The sequence below is a fragment of the Carassius auratus genome, unplaced genomic scaffold, assembly GCF_003368295.1.
Source record: "Carassius auratus strain Wakin unplaced genomic scaffold, ASM336829v1 scaf_tig00028952, whole genome shotgun sequence".
Taxonomy (NCBI): Eukaryota; Metazoa; Chordata; class Actinopteri; order Cypriniformes; family Cyprinidae; genus Carassius; species Carassius auratus.
Genome location: NW_020525727.1, coordinates 301,448 through 315,320, shown reverse-complemented (window position 1 = coordinate 315,320; position 13,873 = coordinate 301,448). Strand labels below are relative to the sequence as shown.

General features: G+C 37.7%; 1 pseudogene; it reads left to right on the top strand.

Moving 5' to 3' along the window:
* The first annotated feature begins 10,414 nt into the window (after nucleotides 1-10,414).
* On the top strand, nucleotides 10,415-12,543 carry LOC113079667 (uncharacterized; annotated as a pseudogene).
* Nucleotides 12,544-13,873: the final 1,330 nt, after the last annotated feature.

Sequence of the window (13,873 nt, the reverse complement as noted above, 5' to 3'; positions counted from 1 at the left end):
TTTGAGAGTCTATGTTTTCTCCTGTGTTTGACTAGAGAGGGATTAAGGGAAGTGTCTGTCTTTCGTTTCATTTTTCTTTTAATGCTAGGTAAGGTATTATTTACAAACCCTCAGCTAGAGTTCCTTTTGTTTGTTATTTTGGCTTTTTCTCCCTCCTGAAGCCTTATGTTTGTATCCCACTGATAGGTTTAAAATAAACATTGTATGTTGGTTTATTTAAAAATGGTGTGACGATATGTGTTTGTCCTGGGACCTGGAGACAAGAGATCTCTCACTCTCTCCCCACTCTTTATTATGCTTCTTTCCGGCCCATAGATCAGAAAGTGGGGAAGGTAACATACTACAGAGAATATGAAGATGCTTTATAAAGTGATGGAGCAACCTAATGTTTGGTCCTGTACTGTTAAGGAGTTGAAGCTGAATATTTATAATTTAAATTACTGTAAACTAATTAAAAGAAGGACAGACAGACAGACTCAGTGGTGTGGGCAGAATGGTATTTTTGGTCAGGCCTGGGCAAAAGTGAGTGGGCACTAGACACAGACTCAATATTCAGGTAATTTCAATGTTTTTTGTTGATCCTATTGAAAAATAAACTGTAGTACACAGTGGAAGACATGCATATTAAAACTACAACATATTAGTCACTAACAAGAACATGCCCAGGGAAGGGAAGGATTCTTTTGCCCCTCCCCAAATATTATGGAAGTAAAAAAAAAAAAAAAAAAAAAAAATCAAATCAAAATAGAACTTTAAAGAGCCACACAGATGGCAAATCAAAAATTACCTGTATTAAAGTGTATGATGTAGCTGTCCATCAGTGTAAACAATGTGCAAAGTAATTAAACCAAAAAGTACACGATTTATAAAGTTATTGGCTTCTAAAGTAAGGAGTCGACTCTGAATCGCTGAAACGAGTCGTTATAGATTTCAAATCTTTTGCCCATCTCTATGTACGTCACTAGGAACACTTTGCATAATAATCTCCGCCTACCGTTTTGGGAGAAATGGAACTCTGACCTGCCCCCCCCCCCCCCACACACACACAGACGCTCTGGTTGATGTGATAGCATCATGTAGAGGAGACAGTGTGTTTTTAATTGTAAAGGCAAGTTTGTTTTATTTTCACTGCCAAAGAATGAAGATCAGAAGAACCAATGGCTAAAATTCGTTTTTACCACAATACCAGAGCAGTACAACAAATCCCTTCTGTTGTGTTCACAACATTTCACTGATGACTGCTTTTCTAATCTCGGTGAGTACAGCAGGATTTTCAAAGTGTTTGGGCATAAAAGAGGGTTCATTACCAACTTTATTTAGACCAACGAGCATCTCCGAATCACAACGCGAAGTATGATTATGAAGTTATGTGTTTTGTCTTATCAGTATGTGTGCTGTCTGCAGCCTTTCTCTGCGCTGATCTTCGTTTACAAAAACGTCATTAAAATGAAGTGTAACTCCGTGAATACTCAACGAAGAGACAATATGAGAGATATCTATAGAAAGCTTGACATGTCTACTTTAAAACTAAACAAGTGAGGCTGAAAACAGATATTCTGTGATAAGAGTAATCCATATGAAAACAACGCGATGTCTGTTTTTCACGTCTCCCTTCACTATATCTAATGTGACCAATTCATACTGATTCAGTGATTCAAACTGAAGCGTGCGGCTTGAATGCACCCACACAGAAGAAAAAGCAGTGAGACTGTTCAAGTTTTTTATTTTACTGTTTGTTTCGCGGTGAGAGGAATAAGATATAATTCACCCCAAACAGATGCTAACGCATTGTTTACCGTGAAGTTGTGTGCGGAACAACCAATAAAAACTATGTCAGTTGGATTGATTTAAACCTAATGTACAGGACTTATAAACAGTGATAGGAAGCTTAGAATTTTCATCTTACTGGCTCTTTAATCAAACATAAAAGTAAATAAAAAAGTGCATTGTAATTAAATGGTATTATTTACAGATTAAAATTGTAGCTCTACAGCTAAATAAAAAACACATTAAATGAAACATTTTTAAAGGTGCAATAAGGTGCACAAAGACAGTGGCTATTTGCACTAAGTTGCACCAAGTAGCAATGGATTCTATTTACACTAAGTTAAAATAGCATATTCTTTATTTTAGAGGAAGTGTAGCAAATCACAACACATGGGCCAGATAACAAATCAGAGTCCACTGCCTATTTCTAAGGGAAGGGCTTCATAAAAGCAGGAAATGTTCAGAGTGTTTCTCAGAGAAGGCACAGAGCGGTAAGGTAAATTATGTAAATAAATGTATGTATATATATATATATATATATGTGTGTGTGTGTGTGATATAAGTGAATATAAGTGAACCACCCCTTTAATCATACATACACACATAATAAGTGTTTATATATGTCATATACAATTTTAGGTAAGTAATAAAATCTGTAACTGATACAGAACTTAAAAGGTAACAAGTGCAGAGACTGTAAAATTAGGGTAATATGATCATATTTTATTGACCTGGTAAGATCTCTTATGGCAAGGCATTTTGGACTACCTGTAGCTTGTTTATTGAAGATGCAGGACAACCACCTAGAAGTGCATTACAATAGTCCAGTCTAGAGGTCATGAATGCATAAAGTAGCTTTTCTTCATCAGGAACAGGTAACATGTTTTGTAGCTTGCCAATGTTTCTAAGATGAAAGAATGCTGTTTTTTAAACATGGGAAATATGATTTTCAAAAGACAAGTTTCTGTCTAACATAACAACCAGATTTTTGAATTTAGATTAAGTAACAGTACATCCACAGTACATTAGTTTTTACATTAATTTTTTTATGTAAATAGTACATACATTTTTTTATAAGTTTCATCTGGTCTTGTTGGGATATAGTTGATTAGTATCAGCATAACTGTGGAAACTAATCCTGTATGTTCTAATATTATTACCAAGGGGCATCATTTATATTGAAAATAGCAGAGCACCTAGGACAGCTCCTTGTGGCACTCCATACCTTATTGGTGATAATTTAGATGACTCCCCATTTAAATTAACAAAGTAGTAGCGATCAGACAAGTAGGATCTAAACCATTTTGAAGCCTGCTCATGAATACCTGTATAGTTTTGTAATTGATCTATGAGTATGTCATGATATATAGTGTCAAACGCAGCACTAAGATCAAGTAAAACTTGGAATGTGATTCAGCCTTGGTCTGACAAAAGAAACAAGTCATTTGTAATTTTAACAAGTGCAGTTTCTATGCTATGGTGGGGCTTGAAACCTGACTGAAATTCTTCATTAAGATCATTTTTTATACATTTTTAGACATAAATGGACACACTGGCTCACAGCTGGTAGTGGGGCCTGCACAAGTATGTATTGCAAGCCTTCTCGCAGAGACACTGTGCAAGGTCAGGGAGGATGAGTGGCAGGTCCTGCTGTATTTGCCCATTCAGACCTGCTACCCAGAACCAATGCTCATCTGTTTGAGCACTAGACTTGTCTCTAGTGCTTAAAACACTACAACAGGGCCAATTTGAGACTTTGCAGAATGAATGAAAACTCTGCTCCTGTTTGCTCCATAAAGAGGGTATAGGGACCTGAACACATTTTCTGTCAAAGATTCATGCCTAAAGTTTGGGTTGGCTGACTCCCAAATAATCCTGAGGCAAACGGCCGGGCTATGTAACCAAGGTTCCCACTTCTCCCTTCAGGGGAGCCTTGAGAAGCTACGCAGACCAGAAATATAGCTTTAGGACTTCAGACCAACTCTTTGTCTGTAAGGGAGGCTGGCAAAAGGAGAATGACATCTCAAAGCAGAGAATGGACCTCTGGATAGTGGATGCCATCTTGCCTGGATGCCTGGCTTATCAGGCACAGGGTAGGCCCTGCCTGCTCTGATTACGAGCTCACTCTACAAAATGTTGCATCATCCTGGGTGCTGGCTTATGATACCTCGTTGCCAGATATTTGTAGAGCTGTGGGCTGAGCAACCCCCAAAAAATTCACTAGATTTTATAGCATTTGTGTGGTGCCAGGATCCACCTCTGTTCTCACCTCAAACGGGTAGAGGCACTGAGAGGCCCCTGTTTAGTGTTGGCTTGCTAAAACTGCTCCAGAGTGTCTGTACTGTAGACCACATCAAGTTCCCCTATCCTCTGATGGCTGCTGTACCACCACTGATTGGCCGGGTCATGAGCTTGGCTCCTCAGCAAAATCTGCTATGTACTGGACTTGCTGCTTTTTTATGCTCACGTTGTGATCAGCGGCAGCTAGATACAATAATTGCATGACAATGTGCATTTTTTTTTAGTTGCATTTAGTTTACACTCTCTCTAAGCGAGATCCCAATTCATCAGTCACTGATATGACATCTCCGTGAGGTCTTCAAAGAATGAGGGTTACATACGAAACCAAGACGTTCTCCTTGTCATTTTGTTTTTGCCTGTTTGATCTTGTGCTCTAGTCTTGTCCTAGTCTTTCCTCTTGTAATTCTCTGCTCTTGACTTGCTCCTTGTTTTTGGATTTGGTATGTTTTGTCTTCTTTGCTTTTATTTAATTTTTCATTTAGTAATCTTAGTCCTGAATCTTGTTGTTTGCATTTTTTTTTTTTTTTGGTTCATATTTTAATTTATTTATGTTGGTTAAATGTAATCGTTATTTGCTGTTTATTTGACCTTTTAGACCTTTTGTTTTGTTTATTATTTTGCCTGCCTTGGATTAATTTGTGTTCCCGCTGAGCTTTGTTCTGTCTTGTGTTGTTAGAGTTCTTGTCCTGACCTGCTCCTGCCAACTGCTTCCCTTGCTTGGCATCTGAGGTGCTTAAGAGTTTTCGGTTAACACATTTCTGAGCCCAGCTCTATGCTGCTACAGTATTCTGACAGTTGATGTCTAAGTGGCTTGAGTGGCCTTCCCTAGCTGTCTCTGTTTAATGTGTTCCTGTTGTGGTATCACCTATGCACCTCACTACCCTTTTGTATCATCTTGTATCTTGTCTTTTCATAAAAAAATAAAAAAATAAAAAATAAAATAAAAAAAACCTGACGTTCTATTCTATACTAGACTAACTGAGACTTGTCATGACGTATTTCTTGCATGGCATTGTATACTGTTGTTGTTCTTTTGTTGACCTGACTGCTTCTATTGTTCTCATTTATAAGTCGCTTTGGATAAAAGCATCTGCTAAATGATTAAATGTAAATGTATCAGTCTGATTTGTCAATAAACCCTTGTTACTCACACTGCAAATGGGTTCTCCTTCAAGATCCCTGACATAACCCTTTCAGTGGTTTACATATTTAACAAAAAATCTATCAACAGTGAACTTTAAGGAAATTATTAAATTGTTGTTTTTAAGTCCAACTCTGTCACTGCTTGGAAGTTGGGTAATCACAGCATCTGCTAAATAGAAAAAAAGAAAAAAAACTGAGAAATTATATTAACTCTGTTTTGCTTATACTTTACAGACAGTCCCGAACACAATAATTCTTTAGCCGTGTCGATATCTTTATTTTTAAAAACTTTTTACCTCTGCCTCTGGACACACTTTAAAGCACCCATGCATAACAACACATCTCTCACCTAAAGAGAGAAAAACTAAAATCATAGTTCATTTGATCTAGTGTAATTTGGACTGGATGTATGGATGTATGGCGAAAACCCCTCAGAAAACTTCTTAAATTCAATACTAGAAAACTGAGGTCCATAGTCTGTAAACACTACACAGGGGACACCATGGCAAGCAAACGTGGACTTCATAAAGTCAATGACAGTAGACTGCAGTGTGACCACCTCTGGATAATTAGAGTAGTAGCCAGTTACTCCAATGTGACTCTTGCCATCCCAGTCAAATAAATCTGCTTCAACCTTGTAGTAAGGCCTACTTGTTACAAGATGTGGAAGAAGAGGTTCTGCCTGCTGTCTGGGCCTGAAGGTTAAACAAAGCTTGCATGTAGCTGTCTACTGTGAAGTGTCTAGATTAATCCTGGGCCAAGACATCACTTCCCTAGCTCTCCTGTTACACTTTTCTTCTCAGAATTGCCCTTCATGGATTTTTTTTTTGCATTTCTCTCCTTAGAAAGATGAGAAAAAAATGACAAATGTACAGCCTTTGAAGATTATACATCTCTACAACCGTAAACTCTGATCTGCAGGACTAGAAATCCCTAATTCTAACAGGACAGTCTATTTTTTTCTTCCGGCCATTCTTCGTGGATAACCACCTTCAGTTCTTTCATTGTTTCATCTTCCTCCGTTTCCTGTTTGATCTGGTGAGTCCTGTCTGCAGACATTGGGAGCGAGGATACAACCATGTCCTCGTAAGCTTTGATCTCTGTAACACAGGTTTCTGTTTACTCTTGTATGTCTACAGCATGAGACAATGTGTCCGCTGCGAACACTTAAAATTGCATCATATTTTTGTAGCCTGATGAGCATTCTCCTTATTCTTGGTGGACAATCTTTCATCGACTTCGCCACAATGGGAACCAGTGGTTTATGCTCAGACTCTACAGTGAATTCTTGTCAGTATACAAACTGATGGATCCTCTCACGTGCATATGTAATGGCTAGCAATTCTTTCTCTATTTGTGCATATCTTGTTTCTGTAGCCGTTAGCTCTCTGGACACAAAGGTCATCATACTGCTGGAGTAACACAGCTCCCACACCATACTGTGATGCATCGGCTGAAATTCTTATGCGTCTTTCTGGATCATAGAACTTTAACACAGGTTTTTCTATCAGAATTTTTTTCAAGGTTTTCCAGCAGGTTTCTTGTTCGTGTGACATCATCCATTGTTTTGTTTTTTTCCAGTTGTCTATGAAGTGGTGCAGACTGTGCAGAAAGCTGTGGTATGAATTTTACATTTACATTTACATATATTCATTTAGCAGATGCTTTTATCCAAAGCGACTTACAAATGAGGACAGTGGAAGCAATCAAAAACAACAAAAAGAGCAATGATATATAAGTGCCTCATCCAGCTTCATCTGCCAGAATCCTGTAGAAGTGTCCAACTTGCTGAACCATTTTCCCCTGCCAAATTGTGACATGATTCCCTCTCGAGTGGGTAACTTAAAGTGCTCTCTCTTCATGGCCTTATTTAGATTTCTTGGATCCAGACAGATTGTGGGGGATGGTTTTTCTTTTCCACTATATGTAATGATCTTACCCAATCTGTGGGCTCTGCGGTCACTCCCAGTTTTTCCATGCAAAGTTTTTCTTCTTTAAGCTTTCCTCTTAAAGCAAAGGTAACCTTTCGATATGCATGAATGAATGGTGTCACTTTATGGTCAATGTGAATGGAATGTTCCCCTGGGAGGCATCCCAGCCCCTCAAAAGTGTCTCTAGGTTCATTGAGAAAAAAGTGAAAGTGAAACTCATGACGTTTGCCAAGTATGGTATCCCATACTCAGAATTGGCGCTCTGCATTTAACCCATCCAAGTACACACACATCAGTGAGAAGTGAACACACCATGAACATATACCCAGAGCAGTGGACAGCCATAGATCCAGTGCCCGGGGAGTATCTGGGAGTTCGGTGCCTTGACTTGGGCACCTGTGTCCAATTTAAATGGCACTATCGTACCACTAACTGTTAATTGTACAATTTATTCATCTTTGATGAGGAGCCACTCTCGACATTGCTGCACACTTTTACTGAATCCACTAGAAAATTTCTTCGCTTTTTCTTCTAAAGTGTGTACTTTAGTTCCAGTATTACTTGTTTTGCAACATTTTGCGTAGTGATTGCATTACTCATAGCTGGACTTTATTAAACAAGACGGTGAAATGCTGCATGAAAAATGCACAATTCACAATCTTCCAGCCTAGGAAGTCATCAAGTACATTAAGAAAAATCTGAGACAAATGTAATGCAATTTATTAGAAAACTAAAACAAAACTGTTCTTTGTATTTTGTATTTCAGCAATCAAACTGTTTTAAATAAAGTATAAATGCCTGCTGCTGGCGTTCTTTTGAGGCCACGCCCTTCTCTAAATTAAGACTGCGGGAGATACATTGATGGCCGCGCACCCACTTGGGGAAGTACAGTTTCCGAGGTGCAGATATAATATAATACAAACGTTTGGTGGTGTATGTTCATACATTCATACATCAACAAGCCTTATTCTTGAACTTGTGTTTCATGGAGAGTCTAAATAAAACCAGCCTGCTCATATTTCTATCAATCATGTGACAGACTAAACTGGTATTTCTTTAAAAAAAGAGAGAGAGAGAGACAGAGAGCAGGAAACACATTTCTATTATTATCCTCTGCCTTGAGACATTTCAGAAATGACTCAAGAGCTTTGCTGTGGGAGCTCCATATCTTTATGGTCTCGAATGGTTGAAGTATCATAAGTACTATCATGCTCTCTCAGAAAAATAAATTAATAAATTAATAAACAAAAAAGTTTGAAAAAAACAAAGCATATTTCATATTATTCATTGTGAAGTGCGCTCGTTTCTGTTGGTGTCATCAATCTGGCAACCTGTGTATGTGTCAAGTCTGAGTCAAACTCTCTTCAATATTTTCAATTTGGACCACTTGGTGTCAATCCAACATACAGCACCATTAAATCTTTACATTTGACATAATCAAAAATGCTTGTTGACTATTTAGTCTTAATTTCTTGTTACACAAACACTCTGATAATTCTAATAAACTCTGAATTCTCCAGAAAGCCAAAACTTCTCCCACACATGCTATCTCCGATTTAAAGAGGTTCTCAAAAATGATACTGTCTATACATACAGTGAAGAAAGTTCTTGATGAAGAAGGAAATGTGAGAAAATTGACGATTCTCATCAACAGCTTGGTCAACTACTTACTGGAAGTGAAGTTTGAGGATGAGATATGGTGTGAAATCACAGAATGAGCAGCAAGAGATCAATCAGATTCACAAACCTCTGAAATCACCAAGACCTGCACTGTCTGCAAGGAAAACTACATCCTAGAGATTTCAGCTATTTTCTTTTCTCACCCCGGCCCACCCCTCCTCCTTTTTTGTAATATGAAGGACACGTACAAATGTATTTTTCTTAAAACATGACATTACACTATTAAATTTTGAAACCTCATTTTGTACTATTGCATATAATGGGTATTATTAGTTTTATATTGTTGTATAATGTTTTACACATTAAAAGAAAATAAAAGAAAAAAGTGAACAAAGTTGTCCTTGAATTGGATTAAATTGAATTGATGCTTCATCAAGTAATAGAGGAACCTAGTGCATGATTCTGTGTTTACATGTGGAAGCAGAATAATTATCAGTTAAATTACTGTAAACTAATTTAAGGACAAGACAGAGGGACTGTAGAAATGCCTAATGCTTCACTGATTAACCATTATAATCAGATGGATTAAATGATCAAATCAATGTTCAAATGAAAAGATTCAAGCAAAAAATCCAGTGGGTCTATTTGCATTCATAGAAAGAAAGAGCCAAAGTTCATAGCATCGTCGGGCAAGCACACTATTTTCTATTTGCATTTCTAACCATAAAGTTCAGATCCCGATGCCGACTGGATCAATAGCCATGTTTAATCAACTATAGATGGATATAGTGTCAAAACTGTATCATGTGCTTTGTTTTTCAGCAATAATACTAGTTTTTGAAGTATGGTTGCCCTCTGCTGTCGTCCCACTGCATCATTCACCTTTAATTTCAAGGCCACGCCCTTCCCCTGATCGAAGCCTGCAAGAGATACAGTACGTCAATGTGCACGCGCGTGCGTGTGGAATTCCACAGTTTTAGAGCAGGAATGATTTTCTTTTTCTTCTCCTCTTCCCTGAGACATTTCACAAACGACTCAAGAGCATTGCTGCAACAACTCTACAATGATATGGTGTAAGTATTGATTAAATGCTCTCTCGAAAAAAGTTTGAAAAATACTTTAAGAACACTTTTTAAACAAGCATGTGCATTATTTATTATGTAAATTATCTAATGTTGTAGGTTTCATAATATATTTGTTTGTGAATTGTTTTTGTTCAAAAAAGGTCAAAATATCACTATGCAAGCTACTGTATATTCAGACTGAATCAGCAACATTATAAAATGTTCTATTATGAAACTTTTGATTTTGATAAATGGATCTTAAATGAAAGATTTAACCAATAAATGGAGTATCACACACACACACACACACACACACACACACACACATATATATATATATATATATATATATATATATAAATAAACAAATTATTATTTGAGAAAGAGCTTCAGAATTATGCTCAAAGGAAGACAATCTAATATATATATATATATATATATATATATATATATATATATATATATATATATATTGGTGATAATTGTCAAAGGGGCCCAATTTTGTTAGGTTTCCATTGTATTTGCATTTGTATGTATGTATTTATTTATTTATTTATTTTATGTGTTCCACAGAATAAATTAAGTCATACAGGTTTGGAATGATATGAGAGATATTACATGAAGACAGCATTTAAATTTTTGGTGGCCTGTCCCTTTAACCCCAGCAAAAATGGAATTTCCCCGTAACCTCTGTCGACGCAGCGGCAGTAGTGTGACTGCACATTCAAATATGCAGTAAGAGAATGTTTTTATGGATTATTGAAATATATGGGTGTTTAAACAAAACTTTGATTGCTGTATTAAGGCTGGTTTGTCTGGAGTTACATGTTGATCTTTTTTATACTATCTATCAGAAATACTTCCCAGTCTAAAACATTGTTTCAGAATTAGATTATATTCATGATAAAAAGTATGAATTAAAGTTTTTTTTTTTATTTTACATAACCACAAAATGGTTAATAGGAATTTAAGTTCTTATTACACAAACGTTCTGATTGTCCTCCATCTGCGTTTTACAGAAGGCCGGACATTCCACCACGTAGACTAGTTTCGATTCATCAAGGTCCTCCAAAACGATTCCGTCTACATACAGACAGGAAAGTTCTTGATGATAATGGAAAAGTAAGAAAATGGACTTTTGGGAAAAAAGACACCAGTAAACCAAACAAAATCATTTTGCTGGTGGGAGAGACCGGTGTGGGCAAGACCACCCTCATAAACAGCATGGTCAACTACTTACTGGGAGTGAAGTTTGAGGATAAAATATGGTATGAAATAACAGAAGAAGCAGCCGGAGATCAGTCAGAATCACAAACATATCAAACATATCATATGGTCAACATATCACTGACCATCATTGATACTCCAGGCTACGGAGACACTAGAGGACTGGACAAAGATCTGGAAGTTGCTGAAAATTTAGCCACTCTGTTTCAGAACAATGATGGAGTTTGTGAAGTCGATGCTGTGTGTTTTGTGACGCAAGCGTCTAAGAATCGTCTCTCAGACAGACAGCATTACATTATCAGTTCAATTCTGTCTTTGTTTGGTAAAGACATTGTGAACAACATTGTATTTTTAATCACACACTCAATGTCATTGGTGCCATTAATAAAGCTAGAATCCCCTGCAGACGAGACAAAAGTGGCCAACCTGTTTATTTCTTATTCAACAACCGGCAGGCTGATGCACGTCACACTAAAGAGCGTCACGTTCGCGCTCAAAGAGATGCCTGGGAAGACAGTGTGGAAGGCATGAAGCAATTCCTTCAGTCTCTGACTGCAAGGAACAGAAGAAGTTTAGAGTTAACTTCAGATGTACTGATGGAGCGCATTCAGTTTGAAGCATCCATCTGCAATTTAACGCTGCGGGTTCAAGAGAAGGAGCTGAAAATAGATGAAAAACATCAGATCCAGGAGGCAATGAAGCAAAACAAGGAAAAGATTGAGGAGTGTCAAAACTTCACCATTAAAGTAAAAAAGACTGTCAAAGAGAAGGTGCCCATCGAAAGCAAGTCATGGAAACACAGGAAGGCGACAACCTGCACCGTCTGTGAAGAAAACTGTCATGAGTTTGACTGCTGGTGGGTTTCTAATCCCAGCAAATGTGAAGTCATGAAAGACGGTTTCTGCACTGTGTGCACAGGGAGGTGTCATCACAGCAAACATGTCAAAGAAGACAGGAAATACATCATCAGAACCTCAAGCACTACAATAGAATTTGACTCTATAAAAATGGACTATGAAAAGGCTCAAGAACAAACCAAAATGTTTTTGTTTTTAATGCAACATATTTGCAAAGATTTGAAGGAGATAGAAGACCAAAAGTCAATTCTTCTGTCCGAAGCTTACAGGACCATCAAGCACCTGTCTCAGATCGCTTTGAAACCAGACTCTGCCTTCACTCTTCAGCATCTGGACTTCTTCATCCCCAGAGTGAGGGAGGCTGGGAAAGAAGACTGGGTGAGAGAGTTGGAGGAAATGAGGAGAAAAGCTGTAACTGAAGAAGCAAATAAAGATGCTCTGAGTTATCTGAAAGCTGGTCTGGCAAAAAAGTTCCTGTCTCAGCAATGACTGAATCCAGTACAGTGAACAAAGGAAGTAGAGACATGCTTCTTACAATGATAATGACTGACTGTGCACAGGTGTATCTACAGAATATTGATAACCCAGAGGATTCTTTTCATTACACTAAACAGATTTCAGCTATTTTAATTTTGCCACATTAAAATCGCATAAAAAATATATATATACAACTGCACCATCAGATTTTGCTATAATATGTATAATGTTTATATTGTTGTATACTATGTTAGATTCATATGGGAATAAAAAAAAAGAGTGAACAAATCTGTCCTTGAATTGTCTCATTTACTCTTTCAGTGTGTGCAAACTGTAAAAAAAAGGTCATGAGAAGTTTAAACAGAAATGAACAACAGATATATACAGAGAATATTTAGTCACAGGGAAGCTCACTGAGGACCCACTGTTAGAACCCACAATGGTATTGTTATGGGTATGGGTGTGTATTTGTTGTTTTTGTTTTTCCTTGTTTTGTAGTTGGCCGCAGAGATGCAGGACACCTGACTCCCATTAGGAGGTGGAGAGATATGTTGTGGTTTCAGGCAATGAGGGAGGCAGGGGAGAGTTGACATCTCCAGCTGGCCTCGGGTTGCCTCGCTATAGGATCGATCATTGTCTGCATTTTGTTTTGTGTAAACCTCTAGATTTTGTAATAAATATTAATTATTATATTAATTCAGTTGTGTGGCTGTCTCATCTTTGTTGCAGTTACGAGCTGGCCGTAACAAATTGGGGGCTCGTCCGGGATGTCATTCAGGGAATTTGCAGGCCACAATAGTTAGTCCAGCTCCAAAAGCTTTTGATGTTTCTCGTTCTCTTAACCTCATGCCAAACTTGATGCAGACGATTTAGATACTTTCTTTACTCTGTTTGAATGGTTGGCTGATCTTATGGGATGGGAAGATTGTGAGAGAACGTTACTTTTACAGTGTGTGTTTTGTGGTAAAGCTCAAAAAGCCTACTCGACGCTTAGTGTTCGCGACAGTCAAGTTTATAGTAGAGTAAAAGGCGTGGTGCTGAAGGCATACGAGTTATTTCCGGAAGCTTACAGGCAGCGGTTTCAGACTTTACGAAAAGCTATGCAGCAGTCTTTCACAGAGTTTGCAAGAGAGTTAAGGATTCAGTTTGATCGTTGGTGCTCTGTTTCACAGGCAGATGATTTTGATTCACTGCATGAATTGTTATTGTTGGAACAGTTTAAAAACATTTTACCTGAAAATGTGGCTGTTTTCATAACAGAGCGTAGTATTCAGAATGTAGAGGCGGCAGCGGTCCTAGCTGATGAATACGTGTTAATTCATAGAGATGTAAAAAAAAATCATTGGCATTGATTTGGGCTTTGTAGTTTTTTTTACATACAGAATAGGTCTCTGAGGTAGGTCCTACCTTTGAGTAGGGATGGAACAATTGCCAGAAGTGACTTACAGATTGGGTCTGTCAAGGGAAGACACGGGTTTACCAAATA